Genomic DNA, 15,869 nt, shown 5'->3' with positions numbered 1-15,869 from the left:
TCATCCGCGGCATGCATTGCGCGCTGCGGATGTGAGCTTCCACAGCGCGCAATGTACGCTGCAGATGTGATCAATCGCAGCGCACAATGTGCGCTGTGGATAAAATAAAATAATTAAACCATTCAAATCACAATTATAAACTCAAAACTCAAATAATTAATAACATAAATACCACACACAAATACCATATAAAATTACACATTTATAATCCAACAATTATATATAACATTCACATCTGTTTTGATAAGCTTACAAGACTGTGTTATCTTGAACATAAAGAAAAACAGAAAATAAGTGAGGTTGTGTGTATATATGTGTTGATACTTAGCACATATATACTTGTTGACTGGAAGAGCTTTCTTGCTGATGAATCTATCCTTGTTGATGAATCTATGCGAAAATACAGAGTCTCTGCGAAGGAACATCTTGCTGATGAATCTATCCTTGTTGACTGGAAGAGCTTTCTTCTTCCCCTTGCCCGTCTTGGGTATCTGTGATCAGGGTAAAAACCATAAGGAGTCATGCATGAAAAGAGATGATGAATTGTATGCATTTGTAAAGTTGCAATACCTCGGTCCACATCTCCCTAACATTTTCGAGGACCATGTTGCAGTGGCGATCAAATGCTCTAACTTGATCAAGTAGTTTCTTGTTGTTCCTGCAATTAATAAGCACCTGTTGCAGAAAAGCATGGATAATCTTCTAACACTAAAAGTTTGTAACAGCAGAAGTAGAAAGCAAAGACAAATCACATAATTCATAAAAACACAACAGATGCCACAAAGCACACTTAGGCACTATATATGTTTCTATAAGTGATGGAAGATGATTTGCAGATAAGTATGAGGCAAAAGAACTCTTAAAACAATGCCAATTGTCAGCATCCATAGTCTTTTATTCAAAACATAAGCAAATGAAACATCAGGTTTAATTTTCGCTCTTAAATTCAAACATATAAATTAAGATCCGAATTTGCAGGAATTATTTTATTTTCCAACAGGAATTTGCTCCAAACAAGCTACATGAAAATTGCTTAGATTCCAACAACACCTATGTATGATATGGAAAAACATGCGCTAGAGAAAATAAGGAATGCAAAAGTTCAAGTGTCACGTCTTGCAAAGATGGATAGTCAAGAAACATTATTTAGAGAACAATTGTTCAAAGGACTACTATAAAAGACTTAATAAATAACATGATATAGACTGACCAAAGATCAATATGTAAGATACTACTGCAATTGTTTCCAAAAATATCATTACCTGTGACAACACCTTTGACTTAGTTGTTACTTCTAGTTGTGCCCTCATCAGCTCTTCCTAAAGAAGAGAACAGTAAATAATAAGAATTTATGCAAATGGAGAGTAGTTATGCAAATGGAAGATGTTATATAATTAAAACATGTAGGCTTCATTCAGATACATATAGTGGACTAAAATGGCAATCCTCAAATGAACTCATGCCTAACTGGAAAGAACAAACAAAGATGAACAAAATAACAATAAGTTCAGCAATAAAACACAGCTACGTGGATTTTGTCATGCAATCAAGCTCTATGTAAAGTTACACTTAATTGGATCTACTTAAAGAAGTCTTATCCTTCACAACTTTAACCGATCAACTTCTCTAACTATGTCCTCAATCAACATCTATGCTATTTTGTACCTAACTGCTTGCAAGATGCTACCTTTGACATCTCCTAATAACTATACATATCCATCTCAACATTCTAATTTTAGCTTTTTGAGAAGCAGATCATGATTGCATGCAATCCAAAAACCTTGTATCCTCTTAACCACCCAGCCATTAGGATACTGTCTTTACCAATATATCCAACAGATGATAAATCATGATATTCAAAACCCTTCATTGAAAAAATGCTTGTCCATGAAGCAAAATTATTCTTTTAATATTCTTCAAATTTGTTAGGAATTGAACACACTCTTATGCAAAATGATAAGTGAGAAACAGAAGAAATACAAAGAAGAAATACACCAAATAAAACTTAATAAGACACCTCATTTTATGTGTTTCAAAAATCTCGTGGCAAAAACTAAGTGCCAAACATTGAGAGGTAAGCAAAGAAATAGCCTTTGAGTATATATGGAAGGATGCATCATAATGAATCCATAGCAACGTGGAAGGCAACAGTGAGGTAATGTTAGCATCTAACAGATAATGTGCAGTATTCTAGAATTACGTTTTCCAATTTCAAATTAAGTTCTTGCGCTTTCTTTTCAGCTTCACAAGCTAGAGCACCCAAAGCATCTCTTCTTTTGTTCTGCAGCTCGATTTCATTTGTGAGTTTCTCCACCTGCAAAAACAGAACATTTTACTGCAAGGAACCTAGATTTGAAATTTTTAACTGAATCATTAACCAAAGAGTCAGAGATGATTCAGAGAACTGTCTCAACTAAAAGTGGAGCAAGATTCTCATAGTTCACAAAATGAAATCTGTTCGAGGACAGACAGGAACATACAGACATGATTCAGAGGACTTACGGAAGGGGGTGATACCTGGCGACGATCTTCGAACAGGCTCTTAGCCTGTTGCAGAAGCTTCAGCTTTTCCCCTCTGTTGTTTCAACGCAGGTTGGATCGCTGCTGCAGAGCCACACCCCATCTGTACAAGGCTACATCGAATATACAGATAGGGTTACAGACAGAATCCCAAATTAAACAGGATTTCTAGCATGGAGTAACATCTTTTGTCTTTATAGAAATATGGTTGGCTGAGCACGGACCAAAAAAATTGGCACAACAAAACAAATAATATATAGTTTCAGTTGAAGTAAGAGGTTACTAATTATTGGGACTGAAAACATGTTTCTGAAACTATTACTTATGGTTTACTGTAAAGCTAAGTCGCGACTGGGGATCGAATTCATAACTGACTTTGGATGGACAGACAGAGTGTATGTAAGTCCGCATCTCTAAGGGGATGCAAGTTCCCCTTTTCAGGGTAAAGATGAACAAATTGATTGCTTAACTGAAGACTAGTGATAGAACTTGAACGTGCATCAAATGTTTGGAGGACAAACCCGAATAACGGAACATGCTTGAAGTTTGCAGTGCATGGTGCTTTTGAGATTCAAAGGCCAAAATTAAAGTAAAGAAACTAAAATATGGAATAACTGCAGTTAAGGCAAAAATCATAAGCAATGGCAGGAACATGAAACTTAAAGATGGAAAATGATAGCTGATAAACTAGAAGTAAGCTTCTTAAATCTTCCCTGCAAATCGCGATACCTGGCGACGATGAGATTAGGGCACGGCCTGTCGATGAAGACTGGGATTGACGGAGCGCGATAAGATGAGTAGGAGGGACCACGCCTCCCGCCCCACGCCTGCCTGCACCGCGGCCGAATCTACTGCCTTGTCCCCGTCGCCTCCCACAAGGTCGCGCTGCCGCCTCGCACCGACGCGCCGACGAAGAGCAAGAGAGTGAACGGATGGGGCAAGGAGAAGGACGGCGTAGAGAGGAACTGCCTGGAGCAGTTGAGCAGGGATCTCCGGCAGCGGCGGGGCGGGAGGGTCTGGGCGGCGGCGGGGCGGGAGGGTTTAGGGCTCAGAGAAATTTCCGAGCGAGCGCGGAGAAAAGGGCGAGCGCGAGGGCGATGGGGAAAAAAGGCGTTACTTTAAAAGAAATTAAAATTAAAATTTAGGGGTTTTTTAAAAAGAAATTAAAATTAATATTATTAATGTTATAATTTATAAATTTTTAACAGCGGACATTGTACGCTGTCAATATAAATTTTTAACAGCGCACATTGTACGCTGTTAAAAATACTTTTAACGGCGCACAATATGCGCTGTCAAAAATAATTTTAACGGCGTACAATGTGCGCTGTTAAAAGTATTTTTAACAGCGTACTATTGTTGCGCGCTGCGGTTGATAAAAATATGATATTATCCGCAGCGCATTTTATTGGGCGCGCTGTCAAAGCAACTATTAACGGCGCGCCTATGATGTGCGCTGCGGATGACGCGCTGCGGAAAGTCATTTTTGTTGTAGTGTTCCCAAGAGGAACATTAGGCGTCAGTCTAACCCAGGATCTCACTGGAGATTCGAAGTTAAGACTTATAGTTGGTTCGATAAACCAACTGAATCCTTTACATGTTACTATTTTAGCTAACATCTTTTGCAGGAAGGAAAAGTCAGACGAATGCGAACTCCGGACAAAAAAGCTGAATTTTCAGGTCTGGAGTCGACTCAGATGGGTTCTGGAGTCGACTCCAGCCGAGTCAGCTGAAATCTGAAAGTCTGCGCGTCGACTTTCCGCCAACTCAGCCTAGAGTCGACTCAGGTAAGGTTTTGAGTCGACTCAGGGTCAAAGTTATCGCCGCTGGTGCCACCGCGACTGGAGTCGACCCAGAAGTCAATCGGAGTCGACTCAAGAAGGATAACGGGCGAAGACGATAAAGATTTATTTGCCACGCAAGCTGGAGTCGACCCAGATCTGCATCTGAGTCGACTCAGCAAGGCTATATAAGGAACTCACGACTAGCAGCCGAGACATCAACTTCCAACGCCTCCGAACTCTGTTCTCGCGACTCCCGAGCCCTGCATTTTCGACATCGGTGCTGTACCTACTCCAAGCTACTCAAATTCACACCGATGCGCCGAATTCTACTTCCGGGGAGTGACCGAGAAAGCTAGAAGTTCGGTAACAAAGAAAACCCTATATTTCAAATTGTTCAATACTTGTAATCGGGTTTTTGTATTGTTTTCTCGACATACTTGCTGCCGAAAAGGGACAAGTGTCTTAGTGGATTGCCCAGAGTAAACGGTCAAGGACCGTGGGCCTTGGAGTAGCAGCGTTACGCTGTAAACCAAGTAAAAATAATAGTGTCACCTGCTTAACCTGCTTACTTTATTACGCTTCCGCATCGTTATCGGTTTTTAGTTTCCCAATCGTTCGAAGGTTTACGAAAATCGAAAAGCGTGCAACGCGCTATTCACCCCCCCTCTAGCACGTATTCCGATCCTACACCTTGCACCAACAATATTAAATGTTCGGTCGCTACTTAGCTATGGAATTAAGTATCTGTTACTAATATTAGCAACGAAATTAAACATCCATCGCTAGATCATAGACGGAACAATACATTTTGTTTACGATTTTAGGGATGAAATTAAATTTTCGTCGTTAATTAACGACGGATATTAAATGTTCCGCCGCTAAAGTTAGTGATACAATTTAATATCCGTCGCTAATATTAGTGATGAAAATTTAAATTGATCGCTAAAGTTAGTGATAAATAATTAATATCCATAGTAAATTAGCGATGAAAATTTAAATACGTTTTAAATGATATCAGCTATTGATTTTTTAGAGGTGAAAAAATCGATCACTAAGCGACGGAAAATTCCTTAGTTAAAATTCAATATTCTTGTAGTGGTAGAAGCGAAAAAACGATTCATGTGCTAAATTATCTAAAGAAAATAAATAATTATTATCGAAATAGAAATTTATTAATTATACTAGTTATCTACACAAATTGATGTTGATCAAAATTTATCTTTAATTGCTACTACTGATGTAATGTAGTGATAAAATACTTACAAATATAACTAAAATGATTAGAATTCAAACTCAGGGAATATTATTGTTACGGGTATATATGTTCGACCTGGTTAAACGAGTTAAGTGGAAGGGGTCAAGTGCGGTATGGACCGAACCCTCCTTGACCGCGTCCCATCCCAAGGCTGAGCCGAGCCCTCTCCCTAGATGGATTCGAACCCTCTCTGAGGGCCGAGCCGAGCCCTCTCTGAGGGCCGGGACGAGCCATCCTTGAGGGTGGAGTCGAGCCCTCTCTGAGGGCCGAGCCGAACCCTCCTTGAGGGTTGGGTCGAGACCTCTCCAAGGATCGAGCCGAACCCTCCCACTCCGTCCGCGACAAGGGTCTCCAGGATTGGTACTTTATTAACACGCAAACGTCGCGGTACCGCCTGCGTTTATCTCGGGCGTGCAGCATGGGTCCTTAATACACTATTCCTGAAAGAACCACTCCTCCATCGCTACATTAGGAATGTCCCCCCCCCCCCCCCCCCCTCTCCCAAAACATATCGATAAAGCATCATGGCGAATCTTTAATAGGCGGCGCAGTGAATCCTCTTAAGTACTGACTAATGATGGGACATTATTGCGGGCCCGGCCCTGTTCACTGACACATTCCTAACGGTGATGAAACTTCAGTCATATCACTGATGTGACTCCTCAATACCCGGTTATATAACAGGTTAGTGGGTCGCTGAAGAGAGGTACGAAAAACACACACCCCTTACTCCTTCTTCTTCGACGAAACCTCTTCTAAACCCTCACTGACTTAGGCATCGGAGTGGTTGCGCTAGGACCCCCCTGGCCTTCCCTCTCACCTTCTTCCTGTGCACAGGTGCTGTCCTCAAGTTTTCCCCTCCATCGTCCCCTCAGCGGTCAGAGCGTTGGCGGAGGTGGTTGAATCTTCCTGTCGCAGATCTCAACAGGAACATATTTTGGCGCCGTCTGTGGGAATTTTCTCAACAGTCCTGTCTTGAGAAATGCCGACGGAGGAGCCTCCTCCCCCTCGAATCCTCACCATGACACAAGAAGACTTTGATCGTGCAGTAGCGGTGGCGATGCAAGCTATTTCGTGCAACCAGCAAGGAGCCCCCTCTCAACCCCCGCCTGCCCCTGTTAGGCCAAATGAAGCTCCTACCAGATTCGTGGAAGCTCCCGCAATGACACCTAGGCGCCTGTTCCCTCCGGCGGAAGCTCCCCGAGCCCCCTCTTATAAACCACCGCCTCCAGAAGAAGACTATTTGGACGCTTCCATGGAGTCGGCCGCGGACCAAGCTGTTGCCCGAAATCAGGCCCGAGGAAAAGGACATGACATAGGGGAAGGAAGTGGCACAACCGGAACTCCCTTCACGCGCCGCATACTGGATGAGGGACTCCCCAAGCACTTCAGGACCCCCAGTTTCTCGACTATAATGGGACAACAGATCCAGAGGACCACTTGGGAAAGTTCGAGAACGCTGCTATGCTTCATCAGTACACTGATGCCATCAAGTGCCGAGTGTTCCTCACAACATTGGCTGGATCAGCTCTCCGATGGTTTAGCCAGCTGCCACCATCTTCCATTAGCTCGTTTGCAGACTTTAAAGATGCTTTCCTACCACACTTCGCCACCAGCCGTACATATCGCAAGACCACCATGGATCTGTTTGCCACCAAACAAAGACCTCGAGAATCTTTAAAAGAATTTGTACATCGCTTCAACCAAGTGGCCCAGGAGGTGGCCACCGCCTCTTCAGAAGTCCTTGTGAGCGCCTTCTCACAAGGCTTGATAGATGGAGACTTCTTTCGGTCCCTGGTCAAGAAGCCTCCTATTAATTTTGATGCACTCTAGAGCCGAGCCGTCAAGTACATTCACGTTGAGGAAGCCCAGTCGGCTCGGCGTAAGGAGGAATCGCATCAGCCGGGTGGATCCAGTCGGAACCCGCCCACCGTTCCCCGAAGTGAAAGACGACTGCCGCCCCAGCCACTTCGAAGGCCTGAAGCAGAGCCCCAGATGGCCGTCAAGCCCCATCACCGATCCATACATGCTGTGGCTAGTCAGTCAGAACCGGCTGCCAGCGGATGTCGATGGCTGCCTCATTTTTGCTCCTACCACCAATCCCCGAATCATGCCATGGAAGAGTGCCACCAATACGCTCGAGAGCTACGGAGAGCTGCTGAACAACGCAACCAGAGGACTCTCGCTCATAGACCCCAACGGTCGCCGGTTAGAAGGAACGACCGAGAAGGTCGGCCTCCTGCGCAGCCTCCCCGAACCAGGGATCGCTCTCCTCGCCGGTCGGCCCCGCCCCCGCCTAGAGATACTCCTCGGGAGCCTCCCGCTCCCCGACGTGATAATGTCGATGGGGACAGCCACAACACTCCTCATGGAAACATTCTTATGATCACTGGAGGTACCACTGATGGGGACTCACACCGAGCTCGAAAGGCTCATGCCCGTCAGCTCGAGGTGCACGGGGTCAGTAGTGGCCGAGCCTTGGAAGGACCCATCATAGGGTTCGGGCCACTAGATTTAGAGGGTGTTGATACGCCACATGATGATGCTTTGGTGATCAGGGCCACCATAGCTAACTACAACATTGCCCGAATCTTTGTGGACACCGGCAGTTCTGTCAATGTAATCTTCAAGGCTGCTTTCTCACAAATACAAATAGACGTGACCGAGCTCCAGCCCATGACCACCTCTCTCTTCGGCTTCACCAGGAATGAAGTTCAACCGTTGGGTCAGATCACGCTGGCGATCTCCCTGGGCGAGGAGCCGCTGCGGAGAACTCGGCGCGTACCCTTCGTCATTGTAGATGCTCCCTCAGCCTACAATGTCATTCTTGGAAGACCCACCTTGAGTGCTTTCTTGGCGGTGGTATCTACTTATCATCAAAAGATGAAATTCCCGGTGGGGGACCAAGTTGGGGAAGCTAAAGGAGACCAGTTGGTGGCTCGAAGGTGCTATGTGGACATGGTGCGCACTGAGGCCAAGAAGAATCGGAAGGTACGAGGGGCCGAGATCCATGCGGTACAAGAGGCCCCCGCTCCCGCTAGCATAGAAGGCAAGGAATCCCTTCAGGTATGCCCGAATCGACCTGATACGGTGGTGCAGGTTGCCGCTGACTTGCCGCCCGACATGAAGGAGCTTGCTGCATGCCTGCTCCGTAACCAGGATGTCTTTGCCTGGACTCCGGAGGACATCACGGGGGTGCCTCCCTCTGTAGCTGTCCACCGCACCTCAACACGCTGCCGGACGTCAGGCCTGTCAAGCAGAAGAGGAGGCATTTTGGCCCGGACCAGAACAAGATTATTCGGGAGGAGGTGCAAAAACTTTTGAAGGCAGGGCATATACGAGAGGTTCACTTCCCCACTTGGCTGTCTAACGTTGTGTTGGTACCAAAGCCGGGCAATAAGTGGCGAGTTTGTGTGGACTTCCGCGACCTCAACAAGACATGCCCAAAAGACTGCTATCCTCTCCCTCGCATAGATCAGTTGGTGGACTCCACGGCCGGATGTGAATATATATGTATGCTGGATGCCTATCAAGGTTATCACCAAATACCTCTAGATGTAAATGATCAAGACAAAGTTAGTTTTATAACGGCCGATGGCACCTTTTGCTACACTGTCATGCCGTTTGGGCATAAGAATGCTGGGGCTACTTATCAGCGTCTCATAGATCAGGTCTTCCGTGCTCAGCAGGGAAGAAACATAGAGGTATACGTGGACGATATCCTGATAAAGACAGCTACCGCAAGCACCCTCATAGCTGATGTGGAAGAAACTTGTTGTACACTCCGCCGATACGACCTTAAGCTGAACCCCGCCAAATGTTTATTCGGGGTTCGGGTCGGGAAATTCCTGGGATATATAGTGACAGAAAAGGGGATAGAAGCCAATCCAGAAAAAATACAAGCTTTGAAGCAGATGACCCCTCCGCGCAACCTTAGAGAAGCTCAATGTCTCATGGGGCGCATTGTCGCCTTATCCCGATTCATTTCTCGGTCCGCGGAGCGTAGCTTACCTTTCTTCAAAGTTCTAAAGAAGGCTCAGCGGTTTGAGTGGAATGCTGAATGTGATCAAGCTTTTGCAGAACTCAAGACATACCTGGGGCAACTGCCCCGTCTGGCTAAGCCTTTGGCAGGGGAACCGCTATATATGTATCTTGCAGCGACAGGAGCAGCCGCCAGCTCCGTCTTGGTCCGCAGCGAAGGGCAACAGCAACAGCCTATATATTTCTTGAGTCGGGTGTTGAAGAATGCCGAGACTCGTTACAGCAACCTGGAGAAGTTAGCGTGGATGTTGGTCACCTCTGCGAGGCGGCTCAGGCCTTATTTCTTGTCTCATCCTATCACCGTATTAACCAACAGTAATTTGGGACGTGTGCTCACTCAGCCCGAAGTCTCAGGTAGGTTGATCAAGTGGACTGTGGAGCTTAGTGAGTACGACATTCAATATCAGCCGCGCGCGGCCATAAAAGCGCAAGCATTGGCAGACTTTCTCACCGAGGTATATGAGGGGGAAGCAGACAAGACCTGGAAGGTGTATGTTGACGGGACCTCCAATAAACAAGGCAGTGGAGTCGGCGTCCTCTTGATTTCACCAACAGGAGAGGAGATAAAGTTTTCCATGAGGCTCAGTTTTAAGGCTTCCAATAATGAGGCTGAATATGAGACAGCCCTAGCAGGGCTGCAAGCTGCCAAGTGGGTGGGGGCGACCCGAGTCCACCTTTTTCTGATTCACAGCAGACGAGACCTGGAAGGTGTATGTTGATGGGGCCTCCAATAAACAAGGCAGTGGAGTCGGCGTCCTCTTGATTTCACCAACAGGAGAGGAGATAAAGTTTTCCATGAGGCTCAGTTTTAAGGCTTCCAATAATGAGGCTGAATATGAGACAGCCCTAGCAGGGCTGCAAGCTGCCAAGCGGGTGGGGGCGACCCGAGTCCACCTTTTTCGGATTCACAGCTGGTGTCTCAGCAGGTGGAAGGAAATTATGAAGTCAAGAATGACAGATTACGCAGGTACGCCGAAATCTTTTCTAAGATAAAAGCTGAATTCAAAGAAGTCCTCTTGCAAAAGATCCCCCGAGCCGAGAATTTGAAGGCTGACGAGCTAGCCCGAATGGCTAGTTCCTTGACGGAGTGGGCCGAAGAAGGTCCTATCGTCCAAGTAGCTTTGGTGGCGCAGATAGATCAAGTCCTCCCGGAGAGCCTCAGAGGATTGGAGGGCTCCTATACTTGCTTTCCTCCGGAATGGAGAGGGACCGTCAGCTCCAGATCAAGCTCGCCTGCTCAGAAGGAGGGCTTCCCGATTCACCTTGATCGGGGACCAGTTATATAGAAGATCCTTCTCGAGGCCCTTGCTCAAGTGTCTGGGGCCTGAGGACGCCAGCTATGTGCTTCGAGAAGCACATCAAGGACGTTGCGGCGACCACCCTGGAGGTCGATCGTTAGCTCGAAAGGTGCTCCTAGCTGGATACTTCTGGCCGACGCTGCAAGCTGACTCAGCCAAACTTGTGGCCACCTACACGCATTGCCAGAAATATCAGCCTTTCAGCAACCGCCCTACGGAATTTCTGAAGACAGCCACCACCTCTTGCCCATTTGATCAATGGGGAATGGATATAGTAGGGCCCTTCCCGACAGGACCCCAACAGAAAAAGCTCTTGTTAGTGACTGTCGATTATTTCTCCAAGTGGGTGGAGGCTGAAGCCCTTGCCCGAATTACAGAAGAAGCCGTGATGAAGTTCCTGTGGAAAAACATTGTGTGCCGATGCAGTATTCCTCAGAGACTTGTCTATGATAACGGAAGACAATTTCAAGGAAAGAAGTTACAGGAATGGTGCCGAGGACTGGGTATCCAACAAGCCTTCACGTCGGTGGCGTATCCCCAAGCTAACGGCCAGGCAGAAGTTATTAATCGAGAGATACTGCGCGGATTAAAAACTAAGCTGGATCACGAAGGAGGCAGTTGGATAGAAGAGTTACCCTGTGTACTCTGGGCATACCGCACCACTCCCAAGGAGAGTACCGGCTTAACCCCCTTCCACCTGGTGTACGGCGGAGAGGCTATCGTCCCCTTGGAGGTGGGGGTGGAGTCAGATCGACGTCGACTCTACGACGAAAATAATGGTGAACGAAGACTCATGGAGCTGGACTTGGTTTCAGAAGCCCGAGACGCTGCGGCTACTAGACTCACTGCATATAGACAGCGCACCAGCCGCAATTACAACAGGAGGGTGTTGCCTTGGTCCTTTCAGGTGGGGGATCTGGTGTGGAAAAAAGTTAAGCCAGTTGGAGATGTAGGAAAGCTCGAGCCGCCATGGGAGGGTCCTTACCGCGTCAACAAGAAGACCAGTTCCGACGCTTATTACTTGACCGACGCCTCTGGCAAGGACTTGGGCCGACCCTGGAATGCTGCTCATCTTCGTCCCTATCGAACTTAGCGGATAAATATCTCTGTAAAATTTCTTGTGTTCCCCTTGTAAACATTCCTACAATAATATGATGTTCGGCTAGCTTGCAGGATCTCTTCTATTTTATATCAAGGGCACTCAACCTCTCCCGGTTCGGACATAATCGGGATCGAGCTCTATTCAGGTCTCGGACCTGCTCCATCAGCAATTGCCCTCTTCAGGGTTCAACCTCTCCCGGTTCGGACATAACCGGGATCGAGCTCTCTTCAGGTCTCGGACCTGCTCTATCAGCAATTGCCCTCTTCAGGGTTCAACCTCTCCCGGTTCGGACATAACCGGGATCGAGCTCTCTTTCAGGTCTCAGACCTGCTCCATCAGCAATTGCCCTCTTCAGGGTTCAACCTCTCCCGGTTCGGACATAACCGGGATCGAGCTCTCTTCAGGTCTCGGACCTGCTCCATCAGCAATTGCCCTATTCAGGGTTCAACCTCTCCCGGTTCGGACATAACCGGGATCGAGCTCTCTTCAGGTCTCGGACCTGCTCCATCAGCAATTGCCCTATTCAGGGTTCAACCTCTCCCGGTTCGGACAGAACCGGGATCGAGCTCTCTTCAGGTCTCGGACCTGCTCCATCAGCAATTGCCCTCTTCAGGGTTCAACCTCTCTCGGTTCGGACATAACCGGGATCGAGCTCTCTTCAGGTCTCGGACCTGCTCCATCAGCAATTGCCCTCTTCAGGGTTCAACCTCTCCCGGTTCGGACATAACCGGGATTGAGCTCTCTTCAGGTCTCGGACCTGCTCCATCAGCAATTGCCCTCTTCAGGGCTCAACCTCTCCTGGTTCGGACATAACCGGGCTCGAGCTCTCTTCAGGTCTCGGACCTGCCTCACCAGCGATTGCCCTCTTCGGGGCTTAATCTCTCCCGGTTCATGCGCAACTAGGATCCACCTCCCCATAAGGCAAGAAGAAAGACCCCGAAAGATAGAAGGAAGATGGGAGACGAGAAGACCGAAATGAATAACAAGAAGCCATCACTACATTCCAAAAGGATATTACAACTCAGACAGGGCGAATACACTATTGGCCTATTTTTTCTGATTCGGGCAGCTCCGCCCAAACCTTGTCTAAGTCCAGAAATTCCATAGAGGCGCCAGGAGTGAGCACTCCCGCTTGACACACTTGCTTCAGAGCCCCTTTGAAGCCTCGCTGCATCATCCGAGCAGCAATCTTGTGATACTCGTCCAAGTACCCTTTGGAGTTGCGCCACTTGTTCTTGGCTGCTTCCGCTTGCTCGGCTTCCTCGAGTTTACGGGCGGCCAGCTCGCTGCGAGATTCCTCCAACAGTCGCTCCAATGCCTGTTGAGTCTCTGTCAGGTCTTTGATTTTGGCGTGAAGGGTAGCGGAGTCCTCTTAGATTTTCTTCATCTCTTGGTCCTTTTGGAATAGTTGAGTTCGAACTCGCTGAACTTCCTCCTCCATCGCTTCCACCTTGGCATCGGCCGAAAGGGTGCGGAGACGCCAGTTCTCAATCTCTTGACCCTTCTCAGCTGCTTCGGCGCGGGCGGCGGCAAGAGCTGCACAGGTGTCGCTTAGTTCTCGCCACTGGACGGAGTCGCGTGCCGTCCAATCATCGGATTGTCGCTCCAAGGTGTGGAGATGACGAAGGAGCTCCGGCGCACGGTGATATACCTCGAGGTGTATTGACCAGACCTGTTGCCGAACCAGGCGAGTTAGGTCCTAACAGTTCAGCATAGGGGTGGGAACAGATCCTTACCCTCAGAAGGTCATAGCTGCCTCGGCTGAGCAAGTCCGTTAGAGATAGTCGAGAGTAACTGTCCGCGCCGCGGATGGACCTGATGTGGTCCATGATTTGAGTGAGTTCGGCCCACTGAAAAGGAGCATCTGCATCGACGACGGGTCATGACGCAGAGGGGGCCGAGCTGGGGGGAAGGGTAGCTCGAGGGGTTGAAGAGGCCCGTGTGGGAGTAGGGATTGGAGGATCCTCGCTCTAGCCTGAAGTAGCCCGAGCAGACTCTCTAGCCCGCGAAAACCTCCTTTCCGCTTGAGGGGGTGGAGGTCCCTCGATCAGCAATATTGGAGCTTCGGGAAGAGCAGGGGGATGTACAGCAGTCCCCTCGGCCACACTAATCGGCCCTGGAGGCGATCTCGCAGCCGCAGCTATCTCGACAGCCTTCCCTCGTGCTGTCTCGGACCCTTTGCTCGAGCCACCAATAGCTGTCACCTTCTGAAGCTTGGAAGGTGAGGACTCTACTAGGCCGATCGCCGTGGGAGGACGTTTAGGTAAAGCAGGAGCTGCTGAGCGAGCCAGTCCCGAGCTCTGTGGCTGAGACGAAGTAGGAGCGGTCGGTCGAGCCGGATCGAGGGACTCGGCCCCTTTAGGCCCAGTGCTCTCGGGTGCCATGGTGGCTGGAGCCGCAGTCGAGCTCGTGGCAGGGCTCGCAGATCCCAGGATGGTTTTGTCCCACTTGAGGTATCTGTTCAGAGAAGAAGACATCCAGAATTCGTCTGCAGCAACAAAAACCAAAGCTAAATTAGCAGGCGCCAAGGCTCTAGGAGATACGAATGTCGTACCTATTGGTTGAGTCAACGTCGCAGGCACCGGACTCAAACGAGCCCAACGCAAAAGACCCTCCTCACTGACTAGTCGGTCCACATCGTACTGAAGACCAAACAATATGTCATACGCCTCCTGATAAACCGGGTCTTCCTTGAAAGAGCCTAGGGAAGGTTGACTTGGGAGCTCACGTAGCCACTCTGAGAAGATGTTAAGTGGGCTCGAAAGACGGAGGAAAAAGAACCGACTTTTCCATCCCCTATGAGAAGTCGGATAATTATCCATGAAGTTATGACCGGCGCGGGCTGTAAAGTAGACGACGCCTTCCTCAGTCATTTTGGGGAAGAAAAAGAAGTGAAACGTGCGAGGGCTCGGCAAAATGCCATACACTCGGAAAACTAAGAAAGCCCCACACATTAGACGGAAAGAGTTCGGGGCCAATTGGTTCAGAGGGATCCCGAAGTACTTAGTAATCTCTAGAAAAAATTCGGGAATGAGAAATCTAAGCCCCCCTTCTAGTTGGTCCAAAAAGAAAGTGATGTAACCTGGAGGAGGAGAGCCGGGACAGTGATGAGCCCATGGAACCTTGATTTTATACTCTGGAGGGACGCCAAAACGACGCCTGACCTCTAAACGGGATTCCCTAGTAAATACCGACGTCTCTACCTCGTACCACGGCTCAGCGGCCTCGGAGGATGATCCTTCATCCCATGAATCCGCCGAGGTTTTCTCAGCCGATGAAGGAGATGACGCCCAGTCTTCTTCGGACTGCGAAGACGCTCTTGCCAACTCCACTGGAAGGGACATCCTTAGCCCTAATGGCAGACCTAATAAAGAAGGGAGACGGAAGAACAGACCTGAATAAGGAGAAGTAACAGATCGCTAAGACGAGGAAGAAGACGACGCCGCCAGCGATACAGTTGCCCTGCAACTATTAAAATCCCTTAATAGCTTATATACACAGCTGTAGCAGATGCCTGCCGTTTGATCCAAGACAGAGCCAGGGGCGGGAGTGGAGGTTCACCGTCCGATGGGCGTGGAATACTAAACAAATCCTCTCCCCTCATGATGACGATAGGCTGGTCACATCAAAAGTAGGGTTTAATTAATGATCCGCCTCGTAAAAAGAGCCAACCTTACCACCCACGTGTGCGCCGCCGTAGGGTTAACCTTTGATTACACAGCCGCGCAGCACGAGAGGTGTCCCTGGCTCGAGGGAATATTATCTCAACCCGAGCCGAGTCATTTCTCAGCTCAATTCGAGATTTTACAAACCCTTCCCTCGGATTGTGCCGATTCAAAGAGGGAAACTGGCAGGAACTGGAAGCAAGC

General features: G+C 48.3%; 1 long non-coding RNA gene across 3 annotated transcripts; it reads right to left on the bottom strand.

Moving 5' to 3' along the window:
* Positions 1-216: 216 nt before the first annotated feature.
* Positions 217-3,548, bottom strand: LOC141845571 (uncharacterized). 3 transcript variants are annotated; one of them, XR_012603249.1, is made up of 6 exons: positions 3,250-3,548; positions 2,503-2,633; positions 2,201-2,314; positions 1,263-1,319; positions 571-675; positions 217-491 (listed from the first exon to the last, which is right to left on the bottom strand). It is a non-coding gene; the product is annotated as an uncharacterized LOC141845571 (long non-coding RNA). The 3 variants fall into 3 exon arrangements; XR_012603251.1 differs by having other exon boundaries at positions 571-658; XR_012603250.1 differs by having other exon boundaries at positions 2,518-2,633.
* Between the last annotated feature and the right edge of the window lie 12,321 nt (positions 3,549-15,869).

The sequence above is a fragment of the Curcuma longa genome, chromosome 14 (assembly GCF_044706935.1).
Source record: "Curcuma longa cultivar G26 ecotype Majalengka, Jawa Barat chromosome 14, ITB_CL_G26_1.1, whole genome shotgun sequence".
NCBI lineage: Eukaryota > Viridiplantae > Streptophyta > Magnoliopsida > Zingiberales > Zingiberaceae > Curcuma > Curcuma longa.
This window is presented reverse-complemented; position numbering and strand designations above follow the sequence as displayed.